The sequence below is a fragment of the Heterodontus francisci genome, chromosome 33 (genome assembly GCF_036365525.1).
Source record: "Heterodontus francisci isolate sHetFra1 chromosome 33, sHetFra1.hap1, whole genome shotgun sequence".
Classification (NCBI taxonomy): domain Eukaryota; kingdom Metazoa; phylum Chordata; class Chondrichthyes; order Heterodontiformes; family Heterodontidae; genus Heterodontus; species Heterodontus francisci.
This window is the reverse complement of record NC_090403.1, coordinates 50,152,498-50,176,777: the sequence shown is the minus strand read 5'-3', so window position 1 is coordinate 50,176,777 and position 24,280 is coordinate 50,152,498. Positions and strand designations below refer to the sequence as shown.

Here is a 24,280-nt window from a genome sequence, read left to right as displayed (position 1 = left end):
GCACACTTACTTTTACTGATTGTGTGCTCATCAAAATCATGAAAGGTTTTCAGGAGCAAATAAACAGTTGCCACTTGCATTCGGTTTGGTAAGAAGAGGACAGAGACGGAAAGTGTTTGGCAAAAGAAGGTGAGGTGACATGCGGAGCATTTCTTTGCACCGCGACTTGTTCTAATGTTGAAGGGACTGGCTCAAAGTTTGATTTGTAAATTTCAAGAGAGAATTGTATAATGACTTCAGGCGGACTAATTCACAGAGCAATGGGTGAAACGCAAAGCAGTTACGACAATGTTTTTGTGTGGTAGAGAGCAAAAGGCCATGCTCTGTATGGCATGATCAGCTGCTGACAATGGGCAGGGAATAGCAGCAATCATAATGAGGAAGTGGTGCTGAAGAAGGGGGCACCTGGATTTGAACCAGGGACCTCTTGATCTGCAGTCAAATGCTCTCCCACTGATCTATACCCCCACTGCAAAAGACTGCTTCTTTTAGCATCCAAAGTAAATGAGCCAAAGGATTCTTGACAGCCGCACCAGCTCCTCCATATCATTGGGGCACATCACCAGCTGGGCCCAATTTCCAGCCACCCCTGAGATGCCCCACTTCATGCACTTGGCTTCATTGCGGGCATCAGCACGTTAATATTTGGGGGAAGGTCCCGTGCTTTTTGCATAGGATTCATGGCCGCAAGTCGACTTGGAAGAAAGATGAGGCAAGTGCACTGCCATTGGAAAATTTTTGGTCGCTATTTCTCATTTGCCCTGTTTTCTTGGTGCGTGGTGTCGTGCCGGGAATATTTGCACGGGCTGCTCGTCTCTATTCATCTGCCGCCGCTCAGTGGCCACCCTTGCACCACTGAGTCAAAAGACTGTATGTTCTAGCTCCCCCACTCCAAAGATGTGTGCACACAATCCAGGCTGGCAATTCACTTCATGACTGAGGGAAGGGCAGTCAAGGAAAGAGGGTCCATTTTTCAGATCAATCCTCCAAGCAGGGCCTTGTGTGTCTTCCTAGGTGGCGGTCAATGATGGAATGGTCGAATTTAAGAAGAGCAGGGACGTTCTTCCCATTTTCCGCAGCAACATTTCTTGCGAAAAGCACAGCTTTGGCTTCTTTTGCACAATGCACTTTGCTGCATTGCAAACTCTCACTTGCTGGTCTGACTGACCAAACTGCAACTTAGCAAGATTGTGCATTGGTGGAGAGAGGACAAGTGGAGTTACTTGAGAGCTTTCAATGAGCACAGTGCAGCTGCAGAGAATGAGCAAAACTGCATTGTCTCAATTTGTACTGTCAGGGCAACAAAGGCAGCATTGGGATTTCAAGCAGAGACCTCGTGATCTGCAGTCAAGTGCTCTCCTACTGAGCTGTACCAGCCAGCTACCATGCTTGCTTTCAAGTATTTCTGGATAAAATTGTCTATGGGGCTAAAAACATTGCATTTTAGGCTGCAGTAAAAACACAAAATGCTGCAAACGCTCAGTAGGTCTGCTAGCATCTGTGGAGAGAGAAGCAAAGTCAACGTTTCAGACCTGTCAACTTTCATCAATTGCACCTGCAAGACAGGGATGGGGTCATTTTGAAGAAGCGATTTCACAATATCAAACTTTGCTTTCAAAAGTCTCCTCTGCGTTCTTTCTTAGCATGGCACCGCATCCTGTCTGCACACTTACTTTTACTGATTGTGTGCTCATCAAAATCATGAAAGGTTTTCAGGAGCAAATAAACAGTTGCCACTTGCATTCGGTTTGGTAAGAAGAGGACAGAGACGGAAAGTGTTTGGCAAAAGAAGGTGAGGTGACATGCGGAGCATTTCTTTGCACCGCGACTTGTTCTAATGTGGAAGGGACTGGCTCAAAGTTTGATTTGTAAATTTCAAGAGAGAATTGTATAATGACTTCAGGCGGACTAATTCACAGAGCAATGGGTGAAACGCAAAGCAGTTACGACAATGTTTTTGTGTGGTCGAGAGCAAAAGGCCATGCTCTGTGTGGCATGATCAGCTGCTGACAATGGGCAGGGAATAGCAGCAATCAAAATGAGGAAGTGGTGCTGAAGAAGGGGGCACCTGGATTTGAACCAGGGACCTCTTGATCTGCAGTCAAATGCTCTCCCACTGAGCTATACCCCCACTGCAAAAGACTGCTTCTTTTAGCATCCAAAGTAAATGAGCCAAAGGATTCTTGACAGCCGCACCAGCTCCTCCATATCATTGGGGCACATCACCAGCTGGGCCCAATTTCCAGCCACCCCTGAGATGCCCCACTTCATGCACTTGGCTTCATTGCGGGCATCAGCACGTTAATATTTGGGGGAAGGTCCCGTGCTTTTTGCATAGGATTCATGGCCGCAAGTCGACTTGGAAGAAAGATGAGGCAAGTGCACTGCCATTGGAAAATTTTTGGTCGCTATTTCTCATTTGCCCTGTTTTCTTGGTGCGTGGTGTCGTGCCGGGAATATTTGCACGGGCTGCTCGTCTCTATTCATCTGCCGCCGCTCAGTGGCCACCCTTGCACCACTGAGTCAAAAGACTGTATGTTCTAGCTCCCCCACTCCAAAGATGTGTGCACACAATCCAGGCTGGCAATTCACTTCATGACTGAGGGAAGGGCAGTCAAGGAAAGAGGGTCCATTTTTCAGATCAATCCTCCAAGCAGGGCCTTGTGTGTCTTCCTAGGTGGCGGTCAATGATGGAATGGTCGAATTTAAGAAGAGCAGGGACGTTCTTCCCATTTTCCGCAGCAACATTTCTTGCGAAAAGCACAGCTTTGGCTTCTTTTGCACAATGCACTTTGCTGCATTGCAAACTCTCACTTGCTGGTCTGACTGACCAAACTGCAACTTAGCAAGATTGTGCATTGGTGGAGAGAGGACAAGTGGAGTTACTTGAGAGCTTTGAATGAGCACAGTGCAGCTGCAGAGAATGAGCAAAACTGCATTGTCTCAATTTGTACTGTCAGGGCAACAAAGGCAGCATTGGGATTTCAAGCAGAGACCTCGTGATCTGCAGTCAAGTGCTCTCCTACTGAGCTGTACCAGCCAGCTACCATGCTTGCTTTCAAGTATTTCTGGATAAAATTGTCTATGGGGCTAAAAACATTGCATTTTAGGCTGCAGTAAAAACACAAAATGCTGCAAACGCTCAGTAGGTCTGCTAGCATCTGTGGAGAGAGAAGCAAAGTCAACGTTTCAGACCTGTCAACTTTCATCAATTGCACCTGCAAGACAGGGATGGGGTCATTTTGAAGAAGCGATTTCACAATATCAAACTTTGCTTTCAAAAGTCTCCTCTGCGTTCTTTCTTAGCATGGCACCGCATCCTGTCTGCACACTTACTTTTACTGATTGTGTGCTCATCAAAATCATGAAAGGTTTTCAGGAGCAAATAAACAGTTGCCACTTGCATTCGGTTTGGTAAGAAGAGGACAGAGACGGAAAGTGTTTGGCAAAAGAAGGTGAGGTGACATGCGGAGCATTTCTTTGCACCGCGACTTGTTCTAATGTGGAAGGGACTGGCTCAAAGTTTGATTTGTAAATTTCAAGAGAGAATTGTATAATGACTTCAGGCGGACTAATTCACAGAGCAATGGGTGAAACGCAAAGCAGTTACGACAATGTTTTTGTGTGGTCGAGAGCAAAAGGCCATGCTCTGTGTGGCATGATCAGCTGCTGACAATGGGCAGGGAATAGCAGTAATCATAATGAGGAAGTGGTGCTGAAGAAGAGGGCACCTGGATTTGAACCAGGGACCTCTTGATCTGCAGTCAAATGCTCTCCCACTGAGCTATACCCCCACTGCAAAAGACTGCTTCTTTTAGCATCCAAAGTAAATGAGCCAAAGGATTCTTGACAGCCGCACCAGCTCCTCCATATCATTGGGGCACATCACCAGCTGGGCCCAATTTCCAGCCACCCCTGAGATGCCCCACTTCATGCACTTGGCTTCATTGCGGGCATCAGCACGTTAATATTTGGGGGAAGGTCCCGTGCTTTTTGCATAGGATTCATGGCCGCAAGTCGACTTGGAAGAAAGATGAGGCAAGTGCACTGCCATTGGAAAATTTTTGGTCGCTATTTCTCATTTGCCCTGTTTTCTTGGTGCGTGGTGTCGTGCCGGGAATATTTGCACGGGCTGCTCGTCTCTATTCATCTGCCGCCGCTCAGTGGCCACCCTTGCACCACTGAGTCAAAAGACTGTATGTTCTAGCTCCCCCACTCCAAAGATGTGTGCACACAATCCAGGCTGGCAATTCACTTCATGACTGAGGGAAGGGCAGTCAAGGAAAGAGGGTCCATTTTTCAGATCAATCCTCCAAGCAGGGCCTTGTGTGTCTTCCTAGGTGGCGGTCAATGATGGAATGGTCGAATTTAAGAAGAGCAGGGACGTTCTTCCCATTTTCCGCAGCAACATTTCTTGCGAAAAGCACAGCTTTGGCTTCTTTTGCACAATGCACTTTGCTGCATTGCAAACTCTCACTTGCTGGTCTGACTGACCAAACTCCAACTTAGCAAGATTGTGCATTGGTGGAGAGAGGACAAGTGGAGTTACTTGAGAGCTTTGAATGAGCACAGTGCAGCTGCAGAGAATGAGCAAAACTGCATTGTCTCAATTTGTACTGTCAGGGCAACAAAGGCAGCATTGGGATTTCAAGCAGAGACCTCGTGATCTGCAGTCAAGTGCTCTCCTACTGAGCTGTACCAGCCAGCTACCATGCTTGCTTTCAAGTATTTCTGGATAAAATTGTCTATGGGGCTAAAAACATTGCATTTTAGGCTGCAGTAAAAACACAAAATGCTGCAAACGCTCAGTAGGTCTGCTAGCATCTGTGGAGAGAGAAGCAAAGTCAACGTTTCAGACCTGTCAACTTTCATCAATTGCACCTGCAAGACAGGGATGGGGTCATTTTGAAGAAGCGATTTCACAATATCAAACTTTGCTTTCAAAAGTCTCCTCTGCGTTCTTTCTTAGCATGGCACCGCATCCTGTCTGCACACTTACTTTTACTGATTGTGTGCTCATCAAAATCATGAAAGGTTTTCAGGAGCAAATAAACAGTTGCCACTTGCATTCGGTTTGGTAAGAAGAGGACAGAGACGGAAAGTGTTTGGCAAAAGAAGGTGAGGTGACATGCGGAGCATTTCTTTGCACCGCGACTTGTTCTAATGTGGAAGGGACTGGCTCAAAGTTTGATTTGTAAATTTCAAGAGAGAATTGTATAATGACTTCAGGCGGACTAATTCACAGAGCAATGGGTGAAACGCAAAGCAGTTACGACAATGTTTTTGTGTGGTCGAGAGCAAAAGGCCATGCTCTGTGTGGCATGATCAGCTGCTGACAATGGGCAGGGAATAGCAGCAATCATAATGAGGAAGTGGTGCTGAAGAAGGGGGCACCTGGATTTGAAGCAGGGACCTCTTGATCTGCAGTCAAATGCTCTCCCACTGAGCTATACCCCCACTGCAAAGGACTGTTTCTTTTAGCATCCAAAGTAAATGAGCCAAAGGATTCTTGACAGCCGCACCAGCTCCTCCATATCATTGGGGCACATCACCAGCTGGGCCCAATTTCCAGCCACCCCTGAGATGCCCCACTTCATGCACTTGGCTTCATTGCGGGCATCAGCACGTTAATATTTGGGGGAAGGTCCCGTGCTTTTTGCATAGGATTCATGGCCGCAAGTCGACTTGGAAGAAAGATGAGGCAAGTGCACTGCCATTGGAAAATTTTTGGTAGCTATTTCTCATTTGCCCTGTTTTCTTGGTGCGTGGTGTCGTGCCGGGAATATTTGCACGGGCTGCTCGTCTCTATTCATCTGCCGCCGCTCAGTGGCCACCCTTGCACCACTGAGTCAAAAGACTGTATGTTCTAGCTCCCCCACTCCAAAGATGTGTGCACACAATCCAGGCTGGCAATTCACTTCATGACTGAGGGAAGGGCAGTCAAGGAAAGAGGGTCCATTTTTCAGATCAATCCTCCAAGCAGGGCCTTGTGTGTCTTCCTAGGTGGCGGTCAATGATGGAATGGTCGAATTTAAGAAGAGCAGGGACGTTCTTCCCATTTTCCGCAGCAACATTTCTTGCGAAAAGCACAGCTTTGGCTTCTTTTGCACAATGCACTTTGCTGCATTGCAAACTCTCACTTGCTGGTCTGACTGACCAAACTCCAACTTAGCAAGATTGTGCATTGGTGGAGAGAGGACAAGTGGAGTTACTTGAGAGCTTTGAATGAGCACAGTGCAGCTGCAGAGAATGAGCAAAACTGCATTGTCTCAATTTGTACTGTCAGGGCAACAAAGGCAGCATTGGGATTTCAAGCAGAGACCTCGTGATCTGCAGTCAAGTGCTCTCCTACTGAGCTGTACCAGCCAGCTACCATGCTTGCTTTCAAGTATTTCTGGATAAAATTGTCTATGGGGCTAAAAACATTGCATTTTAGGCTGCAGTAAAAACACAAAATGCTGCAAACGCTCAGTAGGTCTGCTAGCATCTGTGGAGAGAGAAGCAAAGTCAACGTTTCAGACCTGTCAACTTTCATCAATTGCACCTGCAAGACAGGGATGGGGTCATTTTGAAGAAGCGATTTCACAATATCAAACTTTGCTTTCAAAAGTCTCCTCTGCGTTCTTTCTTAGCATGGCACCGCATCCTGTCTGCACACTTACTTTTACTGATTGTGTGCTCATCAAAATCATGAAAGGTTTTCAGGAGCAAATAAACAGTTGCCACTTGCATTCGGTTTGGTAAGAAGAGGACAGAGACGGAAAGTGTTTGGCAAAAGAAGGTGAGGTGACATGCGGAGCATTTCTTTGCACCGCGACTTGTTCTAATGTGGAAGGGACTGGCTCAAAGTTTGATTTGTAAATTTCAAGAGAGAATTGTATAATGACTTCAGGCGGACTAATTCACAGAGCAATGGGTGAAACGCAAAGCAGTTACGACAATGTTTTTGTGTGGTCGAGAGCAAAAGGCCATGCTCTGTGTGGCATGATCAGCTGCTGACAATGGGCAGGGAATAGCAGCAATCATAATGAGGAAGTGGTGCTGAAGAAGGGGGCACCTGGATTTGAAGCAGGGACCTCTTGATCTGCAGTCAAATGCTCTCCCACTGAGCTATACCCCCACTGCAAAGGACTGTTTCTTTTAGCATCCAAAGTAAATGAGCCAAAGGATTCTTGACAGCCGCACCAGCTCCTCCATATCATTGGGGCACATCACCAGCTGGGCCCAATTTCCAGCCACCCCTGAGATGCCCCACTTCATGCACTTGGCTTCATTGCGGGCATCAGCACGTTAATATTTGGGGGAAGGTCCCGTGCTTTTTGCATAGGATTCATGGCCGCAAGTCGACTTGGAAGAAAGATGAGGCAAGTGCACTGCCATTGGAAAATTTTTGGTAGCTATTTCTCATTTGCCCTGTTTTCTTGGTGCGTGGTGTCGTGCCGGGAATATTTGCACGGGCTGCTCGTCTCTATTCATCTGCCGCCGCTCAGTGGCCACCCTTGCACCACTGAGTCAAAAGACTGTATGTTCTAGCTCCCCCACTCCAAAGATGTGTGCACACAATCCAGGCTGGCAATTCACTTCATGACTGAGGGAAGGGCAGTCAAGGAAAGAGGGTCCATTTTTCAGATCAATCCTCCAAGCAGGGCCTTGTGTGTCTTCCTAGGTGGCGGTCAATGATGGAATGGTAGAATTTAAGAAGAGCAGGGACGTTCTTCCCATTTTCCGCAGCAACATTTCTTGCGAAAAGCACAGCTTTGGCTTCTTTTGCACAATGCACTTTGCTGCATTGCAAACTCTCACTTGCTGGTCTGACTGACCAAACTGCAACTTAGCAAGATTGTGCATTGGTGGAGAGAGGACAAGTGGAGTTACTTGAGAGCTTTGAATGAGCACAGTGCAGCTGCAGAGAATGAGCAAAACTGCATTGTCTCAATTTGTACTGTCAGGGCAACAAAGGCAGCATTGGGATTTCAAGCAGAGACCTCGTGATCTGCAGTCAAGTGCTCTCCTACTGAGCTGTACCAGCCAGCTACCATGCTTGCTTTCAAGTATTTCTGGATAAAATTGTCTATGGGGCTAAAAACATTGCATTTTAGGCTGCAGTAAAAACACAAAATGCTGCAAACGCTCAGTAGGTCTGCTAGCATCTGTGGAGAGAGAAGCAAAGTCAACGTTTCAGACCTGTCAACTTTCATCAATTGCACCTGCAAGACAGGGATGGGGTCATTTTGAAGAAGCGATTTCACAATATCAAACTTTGCTTTCAAAAGTCTCCTCTGCGTTCTTTCTTAGCATGGCACCGCATCCTGTCTGCACACTTACTTTTACTGATTGTGTGCTCATCAAAATCATGAAAGGTTTTCAGGAGCAAATAAACAGTTGCCACTTGCATTCGGTTTGGTAAGAAGAGGACAGAGACGGAAAGTGTTTGGCAAAAGAAGGTGAGGTGACATGCGGAGCATTTCTTTGCACCGCGACTTGTTCTAATGTGGAAGGGACTGGCTCAAAGTTTGATTTGTAAATTTCAAGAGAGAATTGTATAATGACTTCAGGCGGACTAATTCACAGAGCAATGGGTGAAACGCAAAGCAGTTACGACAATGTTTTTGTGTGGTCGAGAGCAAAAGGCCATGCTCTGTGTGGCATGATCAGCTGCTGACAATGGGCAGGGAATAGCAGTAATCATAATGAGGAAGTGGTGCTGAAGAAGAGGGCACCTGGATTTGAACCAGGGACCTCTTGATCTGCAGTCAAATGCTCTCCCACTGAGCTATACCCCCACTGCAAAAGACTGCTTCTTTTAGCATCCAAAGTAAATGAGCCAAAGGATTCTTGACAGCCGCACCAGCTCCTCCATATCATTGGGGCACATCACCAGCTGGGCCCAATTTCCAGCCACCCCTGAGATGCCCCACTTCATGCACTTGGCTTCATTGCGGGCATCAGCACGTTAATATTTGGGGGAAGGTCCCGTGCTTTTTGCATAGGATTCATGGCCGCAAGTCGACTTGGAAGAAAGATGAGGCAAGTGCACTGCCATTGGAAAATTTTTGGTCGCTATTTCTCATTTGCCCTGTTTTCTTGGTGCGTGGTGTCGTGCCGGGAATATTTGCACGGGCTGCTCGTCTCTATTCATCTGCCGCCGCTCAGTGGCCACCCTTGCACCACTGAGTCAAAAGACTGTATGTTCTAGCTCCCCCACTCCAAAGATGTGTGCACACAATCCAGGCTGGCAATTCACTTCATGACTGAGGGAAGGGCAGTCAAGGAAAGAGGGTCCATTTTTCAGATCAATCCTCCAAGCAGGGCCTTGTGTGTCTTCCTAGGTGGCGGTCAATGATGGAATGGTCGAATTTAAGAAGAGCAGGGACGTTCTTCCCATTTTCCGCAGCAACATTTCTTGCGAAAAGCACAGCTTTGGCTTCTTTTGCACAATGCACTTTGCTGCATTGCAAACTCTCACTTGCTGGTCTGACTGACCAAACTGCAACTTAGCAAGATTGTGCATTGGTGGAGAGAGGACAAGTGGAGTTACTTGAGAGCTTTGAATGAGCACAGTGCAGCTGCAGAGAATGAGCAAAACTGCATTGTCTCAATTTGTACTGTCAGGGCAACAAAGGCAGCATTGGGATTTCAAGCAGAGACCTCGTGATCTGCAGTCAAGTGCTCTCCTACTGAGCTGTACCAGCCAGCTACCATGCTTGCTTTCAAGTATTTCTGGATAAAATTGTCTATGGGGCTAAAAACATTGCATTTTAGGCTGCAGTAAAAACACAAAATGCTGCAAACGCTCAGTAGGTCTGCTAGCATCTGTGGAGAGAGAAGCAAAGTCAACGTTTCAGACCTGTCAACTTTCATCAATTGCACCTGCAAGACAGGGATGGGGTCATTTTGAAGAAGCGATTTCACAATATCAAACTTTGCTTTCAAAAGTCTCCTCTGCGTTCTTTCTTAGCATGGCACCGCATCCTGTCTGCACACTTACTTTTACTGATTGTGTGCTCATCAAAATCATGAAAGGTTTTCAGGAGCAAATAAACAGTTGCCACTTGCATTCGGTTTGGTAAGAAGAGGACAGAGACGGAAAGTGTTTGGCAAAAGAAGGTGAGGTGACATGCGGAGCATTTCTTTGCACCGCGACTTGTTCTAATGTGGAAGGGACTGGCTGAAAGTTTGATTTGTAAATTTCAAGAGAGAATTGTATAATGACTTCAGGCGGACTAATTCACAGAGCAATGGGTGAAACGCAAAGCAGTTACGACAATGTTTTTGTGTGGTCGAGAGCAAAAGGCCATGCTCTGTGTGGCATGATCAGCTGCTGACAATGGGCAGGGAATAGCAGCAATCATAATGAGGAAGTGGTGCTGAAGAAGGGGGCATCTGGATTTGAAGCAGGGACCTCTTGATCTGCAGTCAAATGCTCTCCCACTGAGCTATACCCCCACTGCAAAGGACTGTTTCTTTTAGCATCCAAAGTAAATGAGCCAAAGGATTCTTGACAGCCGCACCAGCTCCTCCATATCATTGGGGCACATCACCAGCTGGGCCCAATTTCCAGCCACCCCTGAGATGCCCCACTTCATGCACTTGGCTTCATTGCGGGCATCAGCACGTTAATATTTGGGGGAAGGTCCCGTGCTTTTTGCATAGGATTCATGGCCGCAAGTCGACTTGGAAGAAAGATGAGGCAAGTGCACTGCCATTGGAAAATTTTTGGTAGCTATTTCTCATTTGCCCTGTTTTCTTGGTGCGTGGTGTCGTGCCGGGAATATTTGCACGGGCTGCTCATCTCTATTCATCTGCCGCCGCTCAGTGGCCACCCTTGCACCACTGAGTCAAAAGACTGTATGTTCTAGCTCCCCCACTCCAAAGATGTGTGCACACAATCCAGGCTGGCAATTCACTTCATGACTGAGGGAAGGGCAGTCAAGGAAAGAGGGTCCATTTTTCAGATCAATCCTCCAAGCAGGGCCTTGTGTGTCTTCCTAGGTGGCGGTCAATGATGGAATGGTAGAATTTAAGAAGAGCAGGGACGTTCTTCCCATTTTCCGCAGCAACATTTCTTGCGAAAAGCACAGCTTTGGCTTCTTTTGCACAATGCACTTTGCTGCATTGCAAACTCTCACTTGCTGGTCTGACTGACCAAACTGCAACTTAGCAAGATTGTGCATTGGTGGAGAGAGGACAAGTGGAGTTACTTGAGAGCTTTGAATGAGCACAGTGCAGCTGCAGAGAATGAGCAAAACTGCATTGTCTCAATTTGTACTGTCAGGGCAACAAAGGCAGCATTGGGATTTCAAGCAGAGACCTCGTGATCTGCAGTCAAGTGCTCTCCTACTGAGCTGTACCAGCCAGCTACCATGCTTGCTTTCAAGTATTTCTGGATAAAATTGTCTATGGGGCTAAAAACATTGCATTTTAGGCTGCAGTAAAAACACAAAATGCTGCAAACGCTCAGTAGGTCTGCTAGCATCTGTGGAGAGAGAAGCAAAGTCAACGTTTCAGACCTGTCAACTTTCATCAATTGCACCTGCAAGACAGGGATGGGGTCATTTTGAAGAAGCGATTTCACAATATCAAACTTTGCTTTCAAAAGTCTCCTCTGCGTTCTTTCTTAGCATGGCACCGCATCCTGTCTGCACACTTACTTTTACTGATTGTGTGCTCATCAAAATCATGAAAGGTTTTCAGGAGCAAATAAACAGTTGCCACTTGCATTCGGTTTGGTAAGAAGAGGACAGAGACGGAAAGTGTTTGGCAAAAGAAGGTGAGGTGACATGCGGAGCATTTCTTTGCACCGCGACTTGTTCTAATGTGGAAGGGACTGGCTCAAAGTTTGATTTGTAAATTTCAAGAGAGAATTGTATAATGACTTCAGGCGGACTAATTCACAGAGCAATGGGTGAAACGCAAAGCAGTTACGACAATGTTTTTGTGTGGTCGAGAGCAAAAGGCCATGCTCTGTGTGGCATGATCAGCTGCTGACAATGGGCAGGGAATAGCAGCAATCATAATGAGGAAGTGGTGCTGAAGAAGGGGGCACCTGGATTTGAAGCAGGGACCTCTTGATCTGCAGTCAAATGCTCTCCCACTGAGCTATACCCCCACTGCAAAAGACTGCGTCTTTTAGCATCCAAAGTAAATGAGCCAAAGGATTCTTGACAGCCGCACCAGCTCCTCCATGTCATTGGGGCACATCACCAGCTGGGCCCAATTTCCAGCCACCCCTGAGATGCCCCACTTCATGCACTTGGCTTCATTGCGGGCATCAGCACGTTAATATTTGGGGGAAGGTCCCGTGCTTTTTGCATAGGATTCATGGCCGCAAGTCGACTTGGAAGAAAGATGAGGCAAGTGCACTGCCATTGGAAAATTTTTGGTAGCTATTTCTCATTTGCCCTGTTTTCTTGGTGCGTGGTGTCGTGCCGGGAATATTTGCACGGGCTGCTCGTCTCTATTCATCTGCCGCCGCTCAGTGGCCACCCTTGCACCACTGAGTCAAAAGACTGTATGTTCTAGCTCCCCCACTCCAAAGATGTGTGCACACAATCCAGGCTGGCAATTCACTTCATGACTGAGGGAAGGGCAGTCAAGGAAAGAGGGTCCATTTTTCAGATCAATCCTCCAAGCAGGGCCTTGTGTGTCTTCCTAGGTGGCGGTCAATGATGGAATGGTCGAATTTAAGAAGAGCAGGGAGATTCTTCCCATTTTCCGCAGCAACATTTCTTGCGAAAAGCACAGCTTTGGCTTCTTTTGCACAATGCACTTTGCTGCATTGCAAACTCTCACTTGCTGGTCTGACTGAACATAGAACATAGAACATAGAACATAGAACATACAGCACAGAACAGGCCCTTCGGCCCACAATGTTGTGCCCATCCTTTGTCCTCTGTCAAGGACAATTTAATCTATACCCCATCATTCTCCTTTATCCATATACCTATCCAAAAGCCTTTTGAAAGTCCCTAAAGTTTCTGACTCAACAACTTCCCCGGGCAAGGCATTCCATGCCTCGACCACTCTCTGGGTAAAGAACCTTCCCCTGACATCCCCCTTATATCTCCCACCCTTCACCTTAAATTTATGACCCCTTGTAACGCTTTGCTCCACCCGGGGAAAAAGTTTCTGACTGTCTACCCTATCTATTCCCCTGATCATCTTATAAACCTCTATCATGTCACCCCTCATCCTTCTCCTTTCTAATGAGAAGAGGCCTAGAATGTTCAGCCTTTCCTCGTAAGACTTATTCTCCATTCCAGGCAACATCCTGGTAAATCTCCTCTGCACCCTCTCCAAGGCTTCCACATCCTTCCTAAAATGAGGCGACCAGAACTGCACACAGTACTCCAAATGAGGCCTTACCAAGGTCCTGTACAGCTGCATCATCACCTCACGGCTCTTAAATTCAATCCCTCTGCTAATGAACGCTAACACCCCATATGCCTTCTTCACAGCCCTATCCACTTGAGTTGCAACTTTCAATGATCTATGCACATAGACCCCAAGGTCTCTCTGCTCCTCCACATGCCCAAGAACCCTACCGTTAACCCAGTATTTTGCATTCATGTTTGTCCTTCCAAAATGGACGACCTCACACTTTTCAGGGTTAAACTCCATCTGCCACTTTTCAGCCCAGCACTGCAACCTATCCAAGTCCCTTTGCAGACGACAATAGCCCTCCTCGGTATCCACAACTCCACCAACCTTTGTATCATCTGCAAATTTACTGACCCACCCTTCGACTTCCTCATCCAAGTCGTTAATAAAAATCACAAACAGGAGAGGACCCAGAACTGATCCCTGCGGCACGCCACTGGTAACTGGGCTCCAGGCTGAGTATTTACCATCTAAGACCACTCTCTGCCTTCTATCAGTTAGCCAATTCTTAATCCAACTGGCCACATTCCCCACTATCCCATGCCTCCTGACTTTCTCCATAAGTCTACCATGGGGGACCTTATCAAATGCCTTACTAAAATCCATGTACACCACATCCACTGGTTTACCCTCATCCACTTGCTTGGTCACCTGCTCAAAGAATTCAATCAGGCTTGTGAGGCAAGACCTACCCCTCACAAAACCGTGCTGACTGTCCCGAATCAAGCAGTGTCTTTCCAGATGCTCAGAAATCCTATCCCTCAGCACCTTTTCCATCAACTTGCCTACCACCGAAGTAAGACTAACTGGCCTGTAATTCCCAGGGTTGTTCCTATTCCCTTTCTTGAACAGGGGCACAACATTTGCCACCCTCCAATCACCTGGTACCACCCCCGTCAGCAGAGAAGATGAAAAGATCATTGCCAGCGGCTCTGCAATTTCATCCCTTGCTTCCCATAACATCCTTGGATATACCCCGTCAGGCCCGGGAGACTTGTCTATCTTCAAGTTATTCAAAAACCCCAACACATCTTCCCTCCTAACGAGCACTTCCTCGAGCTTACCAGTCTGTTTCACACCGTCCTCTTCAGTAATACACCCCTTCTCATTCGTAAATACCGAAGAGAAGTACTCATTCAAAACCTCACTTATCTCTTCCGGCTCAACACACAGTCTCCCGCTATTGTCCTTGACCGGACCTATGGTCCCCCTGGTCATCCTCATATTTCTGACATACGCGTAAAAGGCCTTGGGGTTTTCTTTTATCCTACCCGCCAAGCATTTTTCATGCCCTCTCTTAGCTCTCCTAATCCCTTTCTTCAGATCCTTCCTGGCCATCTTGTATCCCTCCAGAGCTATGCCTGTGCCCTTTTTCCTCAACTTTATATACGCATCCTTCTTCTTCCTAACAAGACTCTCAACCTCTCTTGTCAACCACGGTTCCCTCACATGACCATCCCTTCCCTGTCTGACAGGGACATGCTTATCAATGGCCCCTACTATCTGCTCCTTGAAAAAGTTCCACATTTCGACCGTGCCCTTCCCTGCCAGCATATGCTCCCAACTTATGCTCCTCAGTTCCTGCCTGACAGCATCATATCTACCCTTCCCCCAATTGTAAACCTTGCCCTGTTGCACATACCTATCCCTCTCCATTACCACAGTGAATGCTACAGAATTGTGATCACTATCTCCAAAGTGCTCGCCCACCAACAGCTCTATCACTTGCCCTGGTTCATTACCTAGTACCAAATCCAATATTGCCTCCCCTCTGGTCGGGCAGTCTACATACTGAGTCAGAAAAGCTTCCTGGACATACTGCACAAACACTACCCCATCCAAACTATTCGATCTAAAGAGTTGCCAATCAATATTTGGGAAGTTGAAATCCCCCATAATTACTACCCTGTGACTTCTGCTCCTTTCCAAAATCTGTTTCCCAATCTGCTCTTCCACCTCCCTGCTGCTATTGGGGGGCCTATAGAAAACTCCCATCAAGGTGACTGCTCCTTTCCTGTTCCTGACCTCAACCCACAGTGCCTCAGTCGGCAGATCCTCCTCGAAAATTCTTTCAGCAGTTGTTACACTATTTCTAACTAACAATGCCACCCCCCCACCTCTTTTACCACCATTCCTAATCTTATGAAAACATCTATAACCAGGTACCTCCAAAAACCATTCCTCCCCCTCACCTATCCACGTTTCAGTGATGGCCACAACATCGTAGTCCCAAGTGCCCATCCACGCCTTCAATTCACTCACCTTATTCCTGATGCTTCTTGCGTTGAAGTATACGCACTTTAACCCTTCTCCGTGCCCATCTGTCCTCTGTGACAGTGCTACCTTCCCCAATACCTCACTACACTCTTTGTCTTTCTGAGTGGACCCACTGGTCCCTGGATTACAAGTCCGGTTCCCATCCCCCTCCCAAACTAGTTTAAACCCTCCCGACCAAACTGCAACTTAGCAAGATTGTGCATTGGTGGAGAGAGGACAAGTGGAGTTACTTGAGAGCTTTGAATGAGCACAGTGCAGCTGCAGAGAATGAGCAAAACTGCATTGTCTCAATTTGTACTGTCAGGGCAACAAAGGCAGCATTGGGATTTCAAGCAGAGACCTCGTGATCTGCAGTCAAGTGCTCTCCTACTGAGCTGTACCAGCCAGCTACCATGCTTGCTTTCAAGTATTTCTGGATAAAATTGTCTATGGGGCTAAAAACATTGCATTTTAGGCTGCAGTAAAAACACAAAATGCTGCAAACGCTCAGTAGGTCTGCTAGCATCTGTGGAGAGAGAAGCAAAGTCAACATTTCAGACCTGTCAACTTTCATCAATTGCACCTGCAAGACAGGGATGGGGTCATTTTGAAGAAGCGATTTCACAATATCAAACTTTGCTTTCAAAAGTCTCCTCTGCGTTCTTTCTTAGCATGGCACCGCATCCTGTCTGCACACTTACTTTTACTGATTGTGTGCTCATCAAAATCATGAAAGGTTTTCAGGAGCAAATAAACAGTTGCCACTTGCATTCGGTTTGGTAAGAAGAGGACAGAGACGGAAAGTGTTTGGCAAAAGAAGGTGAGGTGACATGCGGAGCATTTCTTTGCACCGCGACTTGTTCTAATGTGGAAGGGACTGGCTGAAAGTTTGATTTGTAAATTTCAAGAGAGAATTGTATAATGACTTCAGGCGGACTAATTCACAGAGCAATGGGTGAAACGCAAAGCAGTTACGACAATGTTTTTGTGTGGTAGAGAGCAAAAGGCCATGCTCTGTGTGGCATGATCAGCTGCTGACAATGGGCAGGGAATAGCAGCAATCATAATGAGGAAGTGGTGCTGAAGAAGGGGGCACCTGGATTTGAACCAGGGACCTCTTGATCTGCAGTCAAATGCTCTCCCACTGAGCTATACCCCCACTGCAAAGGACTGCTTCTTTTAGCATCCAAAGTAAATGAGCCAAAGGATTCTTGATAGCCGCACCAGCTCCTCCATATCATTGGGGCACATCACCAGCTGGGCCCAATTTCCAGCCACCCCTGAGATGCCCCACTTCATGCACTTGGCTTCATTGCGGGCATCAGCACGTTAATATTTGGGGGAAGGTCCCGTGCTTTTTGCATAGGATTCATGGCCGCAAGTCGACTTGGAAGAAAGATGAGGCAAGTGCACTGCCATTGGAAAATTTTTGGTCGCTATTTCTCATTTGCCCTGTTTTCTTGGTGCGTGGTGTCGTGCCGGGAATATTTGCACGGGCTGCTCGTCTCTATTCATCTGCCGCCGCTCAGTGGCCACCCTTGCACCACTGAGTCAAAAGACTGTATGTTCTAGCTCCCCCACTCCAAAGATGTGTGCACACAATCCAGGCTGGCAATTCACTTCATGACTGAGGGAAGGGCAGTCAAGGAAAGAGGGTCCATTTTTCAGATCAATCCTCCAAGCAGGGCCTTGTGTGTCTTCCTAGGTGGCGGTCAATGATGGAATGGTCGAATTTAAGAAGAGCAGGGACGTTCTTCCCATTTTCCGCAGCAACATTTCTTGCGAAAAGCACAGCTTTGGCTTCTTTTGCACAATGCACTTTGCTGCATTGCAAACTCTCACTTGCTGGTCTGACTGACCAAACTGCAACTTAGCAAGATTGTGCATTGGTGGAGAGAGGACAAGTGGAGTTACTTGAGAGCTTTGAATGAGCACAGTGCAGCTGCAGAGAATGAGCAAAACTGCATTGTCTCAATTTGTACTGTCAGGGCAACAAAGGCAGCATTGGGATTTCAAGCAGAGACCTCGTGATCTGCAGTCAAGTGCTCTCCTACTGAGCTGTACCAGCCAGCTACCATGCTTGCTTTCAAGTATTTCTGGATAAAATTGTCTATGGGGCTAAAAACATTGCATTTTAGGCTGCAGTAAAAACACAAAATGCTGCAAACGCTCAGTAGGTCTGCTAGCATCTGTGGAGAGAGAAGCAAAGTCAACGTTTCAGACCTGTCAACTTTCATCAATTGCACCTGCAAGACAGGGATGGGGTCATTTTGAAGAAGCGATTTCACAATATCAAACTTTGCTTTCAAAAGTCTCCTCTGCGTTCTTTCTTAGCATGGCACCGCATCCTGTCTGCACACTTACTTTTACTGATTGTGTGCTCATCAAAATCATGAAAGGTTTTCAGGAGCAAATAAACAGTTGCCACTTGCATTCGGTTTGGTAAGAAGAGGACAGAGACGGAAAGTGTTTGGCAAAAGAAGGTGAGGTGACATGCGGAGCATTTCTTTGCACCGCGACTTGTTCTAATGTGGAAGGGACTGGCTGAAAGTTTGATTTGTAAATTTCAAGAGAGAATTGTATAATGACTTCAGGCGGACTAATTCACAGAGCAATGGGTGAAACGCAAAGCAGTTACTACAATGTTTTTGTGTGGTAGAGAGCAAAAGGCCATGCTCTGTGTGGCATGATCAGCTGCTGACAATGGGCAGGGAATAGCAGCAATCATAATGAGGAAGTGGTGCTGAAGAAGGGGGCACCTGGATTTGAACCAGGGACCTCTTGATCTGCAGTCAAATGCTCTCCCACTGAGCTAGACCCCCACTGCAAAGGACTGCTTCTTTTAGCATCCAAAGTAAATGAGCCAAAGGATTCTTGATAGCCGCACCAGCTCCTCCATATCATTGGGGCACATCACCAGCTGGGCCCAATTTCCAGCCACCCCTGAGATGCCCCACTTCATGCACTTGGCTTCATTGCGGGCATCAGCACGTTAATATTTGGGGGAAGGTCCCGTGCTTTTTGCATAGGATTCATGGCCGCAAGTCGACTTGGAAGAAAGATGAGGCAAGTGCACTGCCATTGGAAAATTTTTGGTCGCTATTTCTCATTTGCCCTGTTTTCTTGGTGCGTGGTGTCGTGCCGGGAATATTTGCACGGGCTGCTCGTCTCTATTCATCTGCCGCCGCTCAGTGGCCACCCTTGCACCACTGAGTCAAAAGACTGTATGTTCTAGCTCCCCCACTCCAAAGATGTGTGCACACAATCCAGGCTGGCAATTCACTTCATGACTGAGGGAAGGGCAGTCAAGGAAAGAGGGTCCATTTTTCAGATCAATCCTCCAAGCAGGGCCTTGTGTGTCTTCCTAGGTGGCGGTCAATGATGGAATGGTAGAATTTAAGAAGAGCAGGGACGTTCTTCCCATTTTCCGCAGCAACATTTCTTGCGAAAAGCACAGCTTTGGCTTCTTTTGCACAATGCACTTTGCTGCATTGCAAACTCTCACTTGCTGGTCTGACTGACCAAACTGCAACTTAGCAAGATTGTGCATTGGTGGAGAGAGGACAAGTGGAGTTACTTGAGAGCTTTGAATGAGCACAGTGCAGCTGCAGAGAATGAGCAAAACTGCATTGTCTCAATTTGTACTGTCAGGGCAACAAAGGCAGCATTGGGATTTCAAGCAGAGACCTCGTGATCTGCAGTCAAGTGCTCTCCTACTGAGCTGTACCAGCCAGCTACCATGCTTGCTTTCAAGTATTTCTGGATAAAATTGTCTATGGGGCTAAAAACATTGCATTTTAGGCTGCAGTAAAAACACAAAATGCTGCAAACGCTCAGTAGGTCTGCTAGCATCTGTGGAGAGAGAAGCAAAGTCAACGTTTCAGACCTGTCAACTTTCATCAATTGCACCTGCAAGACAGGGATGGGGTCATTTTGAAGAAGCGATTTCACAATATCAAACTTTGCTTTCAAAAGTCTCCTCTGCGTTCTTTCTTAGCATGGCACCGCATCCTGTCTGCACACTTACTTTTACTGATTGTGTGCTCATCAAAATCATGAAAGGTTTTCAGGAGCAAATAAACAGTTGCCACTTGCATTCGGTTTGGTAAGAAGAGGACAGAGACGGAAAGTGTTTGGCAAAAGAAGGTGAGGTGACATGCGGAGCATTTCTTTGCACCGCGACTTGTTCTAATGTGGAAGGGACTGGCTCAAAGTTTGATTTGTAAATTTCAAGAGAGAATTGTATAATGACTTCAGGCGGACTAATTCACAGAGCAATGGGTGAAACGCAAAGCAGTTACGACAATGTTTTTGTGTGGTAGAGAGCAAAAGGCCATGCTCTGTGTGGCATGATCAGCTGCTGACAATGGGCAGGGAATAGCAGCAATCATAATGAGGAAGTGGTGCTGAAGAAGGGGGCACCTGGATTTGAACCAGGGACCTCTTGATCTGCAGTCAAATGCTCTCCCACTGAGCTAGACCCCCACTGCAAAGGACTGCTTCTTTTAGCATCCAAAGTAAATGAGCCAAAGGATTCTTGATAGCCGCACCAGCTCCTCCATATCATTGGGGCACATCACCAGCTGGGCCCAATTTCCAGCCACCCCTGAGATGCCCCACTTCATGCACTTGGCTTCATTGCGGGCATCAGCACGTTAATATTTGGGGGAAGGTCCCGTGCTTTTTGCATAGGATTCATGGCCGCAAGTCGACTTGGAAGAAAGATGAGGCAAGTGCACTGCCATTGGAAAATTTTTGGTCGCTATTTCTCATTTGCCCTGTTTTCTTGGTGCGTGGTGTCGTGCCGGGAATATTTGCACGGGCTGCTCGTCTCTATTCATCTGCCGCCGCTCAGTGGCCACCCTTGCACCACTGAGTCAAAAGACTGTATGTTCTAGCTCCCCCACTCCAAAGATGTGTGCACACAATCCAGGCTGGCAATTCACTTCATGACTGAGGGAAGGGCAGTCAAGGAAAGAGGGTCCATTTTTCAGATCAATCCTCCAAGCAGGGCCTTGTGTGTCTTCCTAGGTGGCGGTCAATGATGGAATGGTAGAATTTAAGAAGAGCAGGGACGTTCTTCCCATTTTCCGCAGCAACATTTCTTGCGAAAAGCACAGCTTTGGCTTCTTTTGCACAATGCACTTTGCTGCATTGCAAACTCTCACTTGCTGGTCTGACTGACCAAACTGCAACTTAGCAAGATTGTGCATTGGTGGAGAGAGGACAAGTGGAGTTACTTGAGAGCTTTGAATGAGCACAGTGCAGCTGCAGAGAATGAGCAAAACTGCATTGTCTCAATTTGTACTGTCAGGGCAACAAAGGCAGCATTGGGATTTCAAGCAGAGACCTCGTGATCTGCAGTCAAGTGCTCTCCTACTGAGCTGTACCAGCCAGCTACCATGCTTGCTTTCAAGTATTTCTGGATAAAATTGTCTATGGGGCTAAAAACATTGCATTTTAGGCTGCAGTAAAAACACAAAATGCTGCAAACGCTCAGTAGGTCTGCTAGCATCTGTGGAGAGAGAAGCAAAGTCAACGTTTCAGACCTGTCAACTTTCATCAATTGCACCTGCAAGACAGGGATGGGGTCATTTTGAAGAAGCGATTTCACAATATCAAACTTTGCTTTCAAAAGTCTCCTCTGCGTTCTTTCTTAGCATGGCACCGCATCCTGTCTGCACACTTACTTTTACTGATTGTGTGCTCATCAAAATCATGAAAGGTTTTCAGGAGCAAATAAACAGTTGCCACTTGCATTCGGTTTGGTAAGAAGAGGACAGAGACGGAAAGTGTTTGGCAAAAGAAGGTGAGGTGACATGCGGAGCATTTCTTTGCACCGCGACTTGTTCTAATGTGGAAGGGACTGGCTGAAAGTTTGATTTGTAAATTTCAAGAGAGAATTGTATAATGACTTCAGGCGGACTAATTCACAGAGCAATGGGTGAAACGCAAAGCAGTTACGACAATGTTTTTGTGTGGTCGAGAGCAAAAGGCCATGCTCTGTGTGGCATGATCAGCTGCTGAAAATGGGCAGGGAATAGCAGCAATCATAATGAGGAAGTGGTGCTGAAGAAGGGGGCACCTGGATTTGAACCAGGGACCTCTTGATCTGCAGTCAAATGCTCTCCCACTGAGCTATACCCCCACGGCAAAAGACTGCTTCTTTTAGCATCCAAAGTAAATGAGCCAAAGGATTCTTGACAGCCGCACTTGCTCCTCCATATCATTGGGGCACATCACCAGCTGGGCCCAATTTCCAGCCACCCCTGAGATGCCCCACTTCATGCACTTGGCTTCATTGCGGGCATCAGCACGTTAATATTTGGGGGAAGGTCCCGTGCTTTTTGCATAGGATTCATGGCCGCAAGTCGACTTGGAAGAAAGATGAGGCAAGTGCACTGCCATTGGAAAATTTTTGGTCGCTATTTCTCATTTGCCCTGTTTTCTTGGTGCGTGGTGTCGTGCCGGGAATATTTGCACGGGCTGCTCGTCTCTATTCATCTGCCGCCGCTCAGTGGCCACCCTTGCACCACTGAGTCAAAAGACTGTATGTTCTAGCTCCCCCACTCCAAAGATGTGTGCACACAATCCAGGCTGGCAATTCACTTCATGACTGAGGGAAGGGCAGTCAAGGAAAGAGGGTCCATTTTTCAGATCAATCCTCCAAGCAGGGCCTTGTGTGTCTTCCTAGGTGGCGGTCAATGATGGAATGGTCGAATTTAAGAAGAGCAGGGACGTTCTTCCCATTTTCCGCAGCAACATTTCTTGCGAAAAGCACAGCTTTGGCTTCTTTTGCACAATGCACTTTGCTGCATTGCAAACTCTCACTTGCTGGTCTGACTGACCAAACTGCAACTTAGCAAGATTGTGCATTGGTGGAGAGAGGACAAGTGGAGTTACTTGAGAGCTTTGAATGAGCACAGTGCAGCTGCAGAGAATGAGCAAAACTGCATTGTCTCAATTTGTACTGTCAGGGCAACAAAGGCAGCATTGGGATTTCAAGCAGAGACCTCGTGATCTGCAGTCAAGTGCTCTCCTACTGAGCTGTACCAGCCAGCTACCATGCTTGCTTTCAAGTATTTCTGGATAAAATTGTCTATGGGGCTAAAAACATTGCATTTTAGGCTGCAGTAAAAACACAAAATGCTGCAAACGCTCAGTAGGTCTGCTAGCATCTGTGGAGAGAGAAGCAAAGTCAACGTTTCAGACCTGTCAACTTTCATCAATTGCACCTGCAAGACAGGGATGGGGTCATTTTGAAGAAGCGATTTCACAATATCAAACTTTGCTTTCAAAAGTCTCCTCTGCGTTCTTTCTTAGCATGGCACCGCATCCTGTCTGCACACTTACTTTTACTGATTGTGTGCTCATCAAAATCATGAAAGGTTTTCAGGAGCAAATAAACAGTTGCCACTTGCATTCGGTTTGGTAAGAAGAGGACAGAGACGGAAAGTGTTTGGCAAAAGAAGGTGAGGTGACATGCGGAGCATTTCTTTGCACCGCGACTTGTTCTAATGTGGAAGGGACTGGCTGAAAGTTTGATTTGTAAATTTCAAGAGAGAATTGTATAATGACTTCAGGCGGACTAATTCACAGAGCAATGGGTGAAACGCAAAGCAGTTACGACAATGTTTTTGTGTGGTCGAGAGCAAAAGGCCATGCTCTGTGTGGCATGATCAGCTGCTGAAAATGGGCAGGGAATAGCAGCAATCATAATGAGGAAGTGGTGCTGAAGAAGGGGGCACCTGGATTTGAACCAGGGACCTCTTGATCTGCAGTCAAATGCTCTCCCACTGAGCTATACCCCCACGGCAAAAGACTGCTTCTTTTAGCATCCAAAGTAAATGAGCCAAAGGATTCTTGACAGCCGCACTTGCTCCTCCATATCATTGGGGCACATCACCAGCTGGGCCCAATTTCCAGCCACCCCTGAGATGCCCCACTTCATGCACTTGGCTTCATTGCGGGCATCAGCACGTTAATATTTGGGGGAAGGTCCCGTGCTTTTTGCATAGGATTCATGGCCGCAAGTCGACTTGGAAGAAAGATGAGGCAAGTGCACTGCCATTGGAAAATTTTTGGTCGCTATTTCTCATTTGCCCTGTTTTCTTGGTGCGTGGTGTCGTGCCGGGAATATTTGCACGGGCTGCTCGTCTCTATTCATCTGCCGCCGCTCAGTGGCCACCCTTGCACCACTGAGTCAAAAGACTGTATGTTCTAGCTCCCCCACTCCAAAGATGTGTGCACACAATCCAGGCTGGCAATTCACTTCATGACTGAGGGAAGGGCAGTCAAGGAAAGAGGGTCCATTTTTCAGATCAATCCTCCAAGCAGGGCCTTGTGTGTCTTCCTAGGTGGCGGTCAATGATGGAATGGTCGAATTTAAGAAGAGCAGGGACGTTCTTCCCATTTTCCGCAGCAACATTTCTTGCGAAAAGCACAGCTTTGGCTTCTTTTGCACAATGCACTTTGCTGCATTGCAAACTCTCACTTGCTGGTCTGACTGACCAAACTGCAACTTAGCAAGATTGTGCATTGGTGGAGAGAGGACAAGTGGAGTTACTTGAGAGCTTTGAATGAGCACAGTGCAGCTGCAGAGAATGAGCAAAACTGCATTGTCTCAATTTGTACTGTCAGGGCA

General features: G+C 47.0%; 13 non-coding genes across 13 annotated transcripts; all 13 read right to left on the bottom strand.

The window, feature by feature from the left end:
• Positions 1-396: 396 nt before the first annotated feature.
• On the bottom strand, positions 397-468 carry trnac-gca (transfer RNA cysteine (anticodon GCA)). The gene has a single exon. It is a non-coding gene; the product is annotated as a tRNA-Cys (tRNA).
• A 1,591-nt stretch (positions 469-2,059) lies between these two features.
• Positions 2,060-2,131, bottom strand: trnac-gca (transfer RNA cysteine (anticodon GCA)). The gene has a single exon. It is a non-coding gene; the product is annotated as a tRNA-Cys (tRNA).
• Positions 2,132-3,722: 1,591 nt separating this feature from the next.
• On the bottom strand, positions 3,723-3,794 carry trnac-gca (transfer RNA cysteine (anticodon GCA)). The gene has a single exon. It is a non-coding gene; the product is annotated as a tRNA-Cys (tRNA).
• A 1,591-nt stretch (positions 3,795-5,385) lies between these two features.
• trnac-gca (transfer RNA cysteine (anticodon GCA)) lies at positions 5,386-5,457 on the bottom strand. Its single transcript has one exon. It is a non-coding gene; the product is annotated as a tRNA-Cys (tRNA).
• A 1,591-nt stretch (positions 5,458-7,048) lies between these two features.
• On the bottom strand, positions 7,049-7,120 carry trnac-gca (transfer RNA cysteine (anticodon GCA)). The gene has a single exon. It is a non-coding gene; the product is annotated as a tRNA-Cys (tRNA).
• A 1,591-nt stretch (positions 7,121-8,711) lies between these two features.
• Positions 8,712-8,783, bottom strand: trnac-gca (transfer RNA cysteine (anticodon GCA)). Its single transcript has one exon. It is a non-coding gene; the product is annotated as a tRNA-Cys (tRNA).
• Positions 8,784-10,374: 1,591 nt separating this feature from the next.
• Positions 10,375-10,446, bottom strand: trnac-gca (transfer RNA cysteine (anticodon GCA)). Its single transcript has one exon. It is a non-coding gene; the product is annotated as a tRNA-Cys (tRNA).
• Positions 10,447-12,037: 1,591 nt separating this feature from the next.
• On the bottom strand, positions 12,038-12,109 carry trnac-gca (transfer RNA cysteine (anticodon GCA)). The gene has a single exon. It is a non-coding gene; the product is annotated as a tRNA-Cys (tRNA).
• Positions 12,110-16,723: 4,614 nt separating this feature from the next.
• On the bottom strand, positions 16,724-16,795 carry trnac-gca (transfer RNA cysteine (anticodon GCA)). The gene has a single exon. It is a non-coding gene; the product is annotated as a tRNA-Cys (tRNA).
• A 1,591-nt stretch (positions 16,796-18,386) lies between these two features.
• Positions 18,387-18,458, bottom strand: trnac-gca (transfer RNA cysteine (anticodon GCA)). Its single transcript has one exon. It is a non-coding gene; the product is annotated as a tRNA-Cys (tRNA).
• A 1,591-nt stretch (positions 18,459-20,049) lies between these two features.
• trnac-gca (transfer RNA cysteine (anticodon GCA)) lies at positions 20,050-20,121 on the bottom strand. The gene has a single exon. It is a non-coding gene; the product is annotated as a tRNA-Cys (tRNA).
• A 1,591-nt stretch (positions 20,122-21,712) lies between these two features.
• On the bottom strand, positions 21,713-21,784 carry trnac-gca (transfer RNA cysteine (anticodon GCA)). Its single transcript has one exon. It is a non-coding gene; the product is annotated as a tRNA-Cys (tRNA).
• A 1,591-nt stretch (positions 21,785-23,375) lies between these two features.
• trnac-gca (transfer RNA cysteine (anticodon GCA)) lies at positions 23,376-23,447 on the bottom strand. The gene has a single exon. It is a non-coding gene; the product is annotated as a tRNA-Cys (tRNA).
• Between the last annotated feature and the right edge of the window lie 833 nt (positions 23,448-24,280).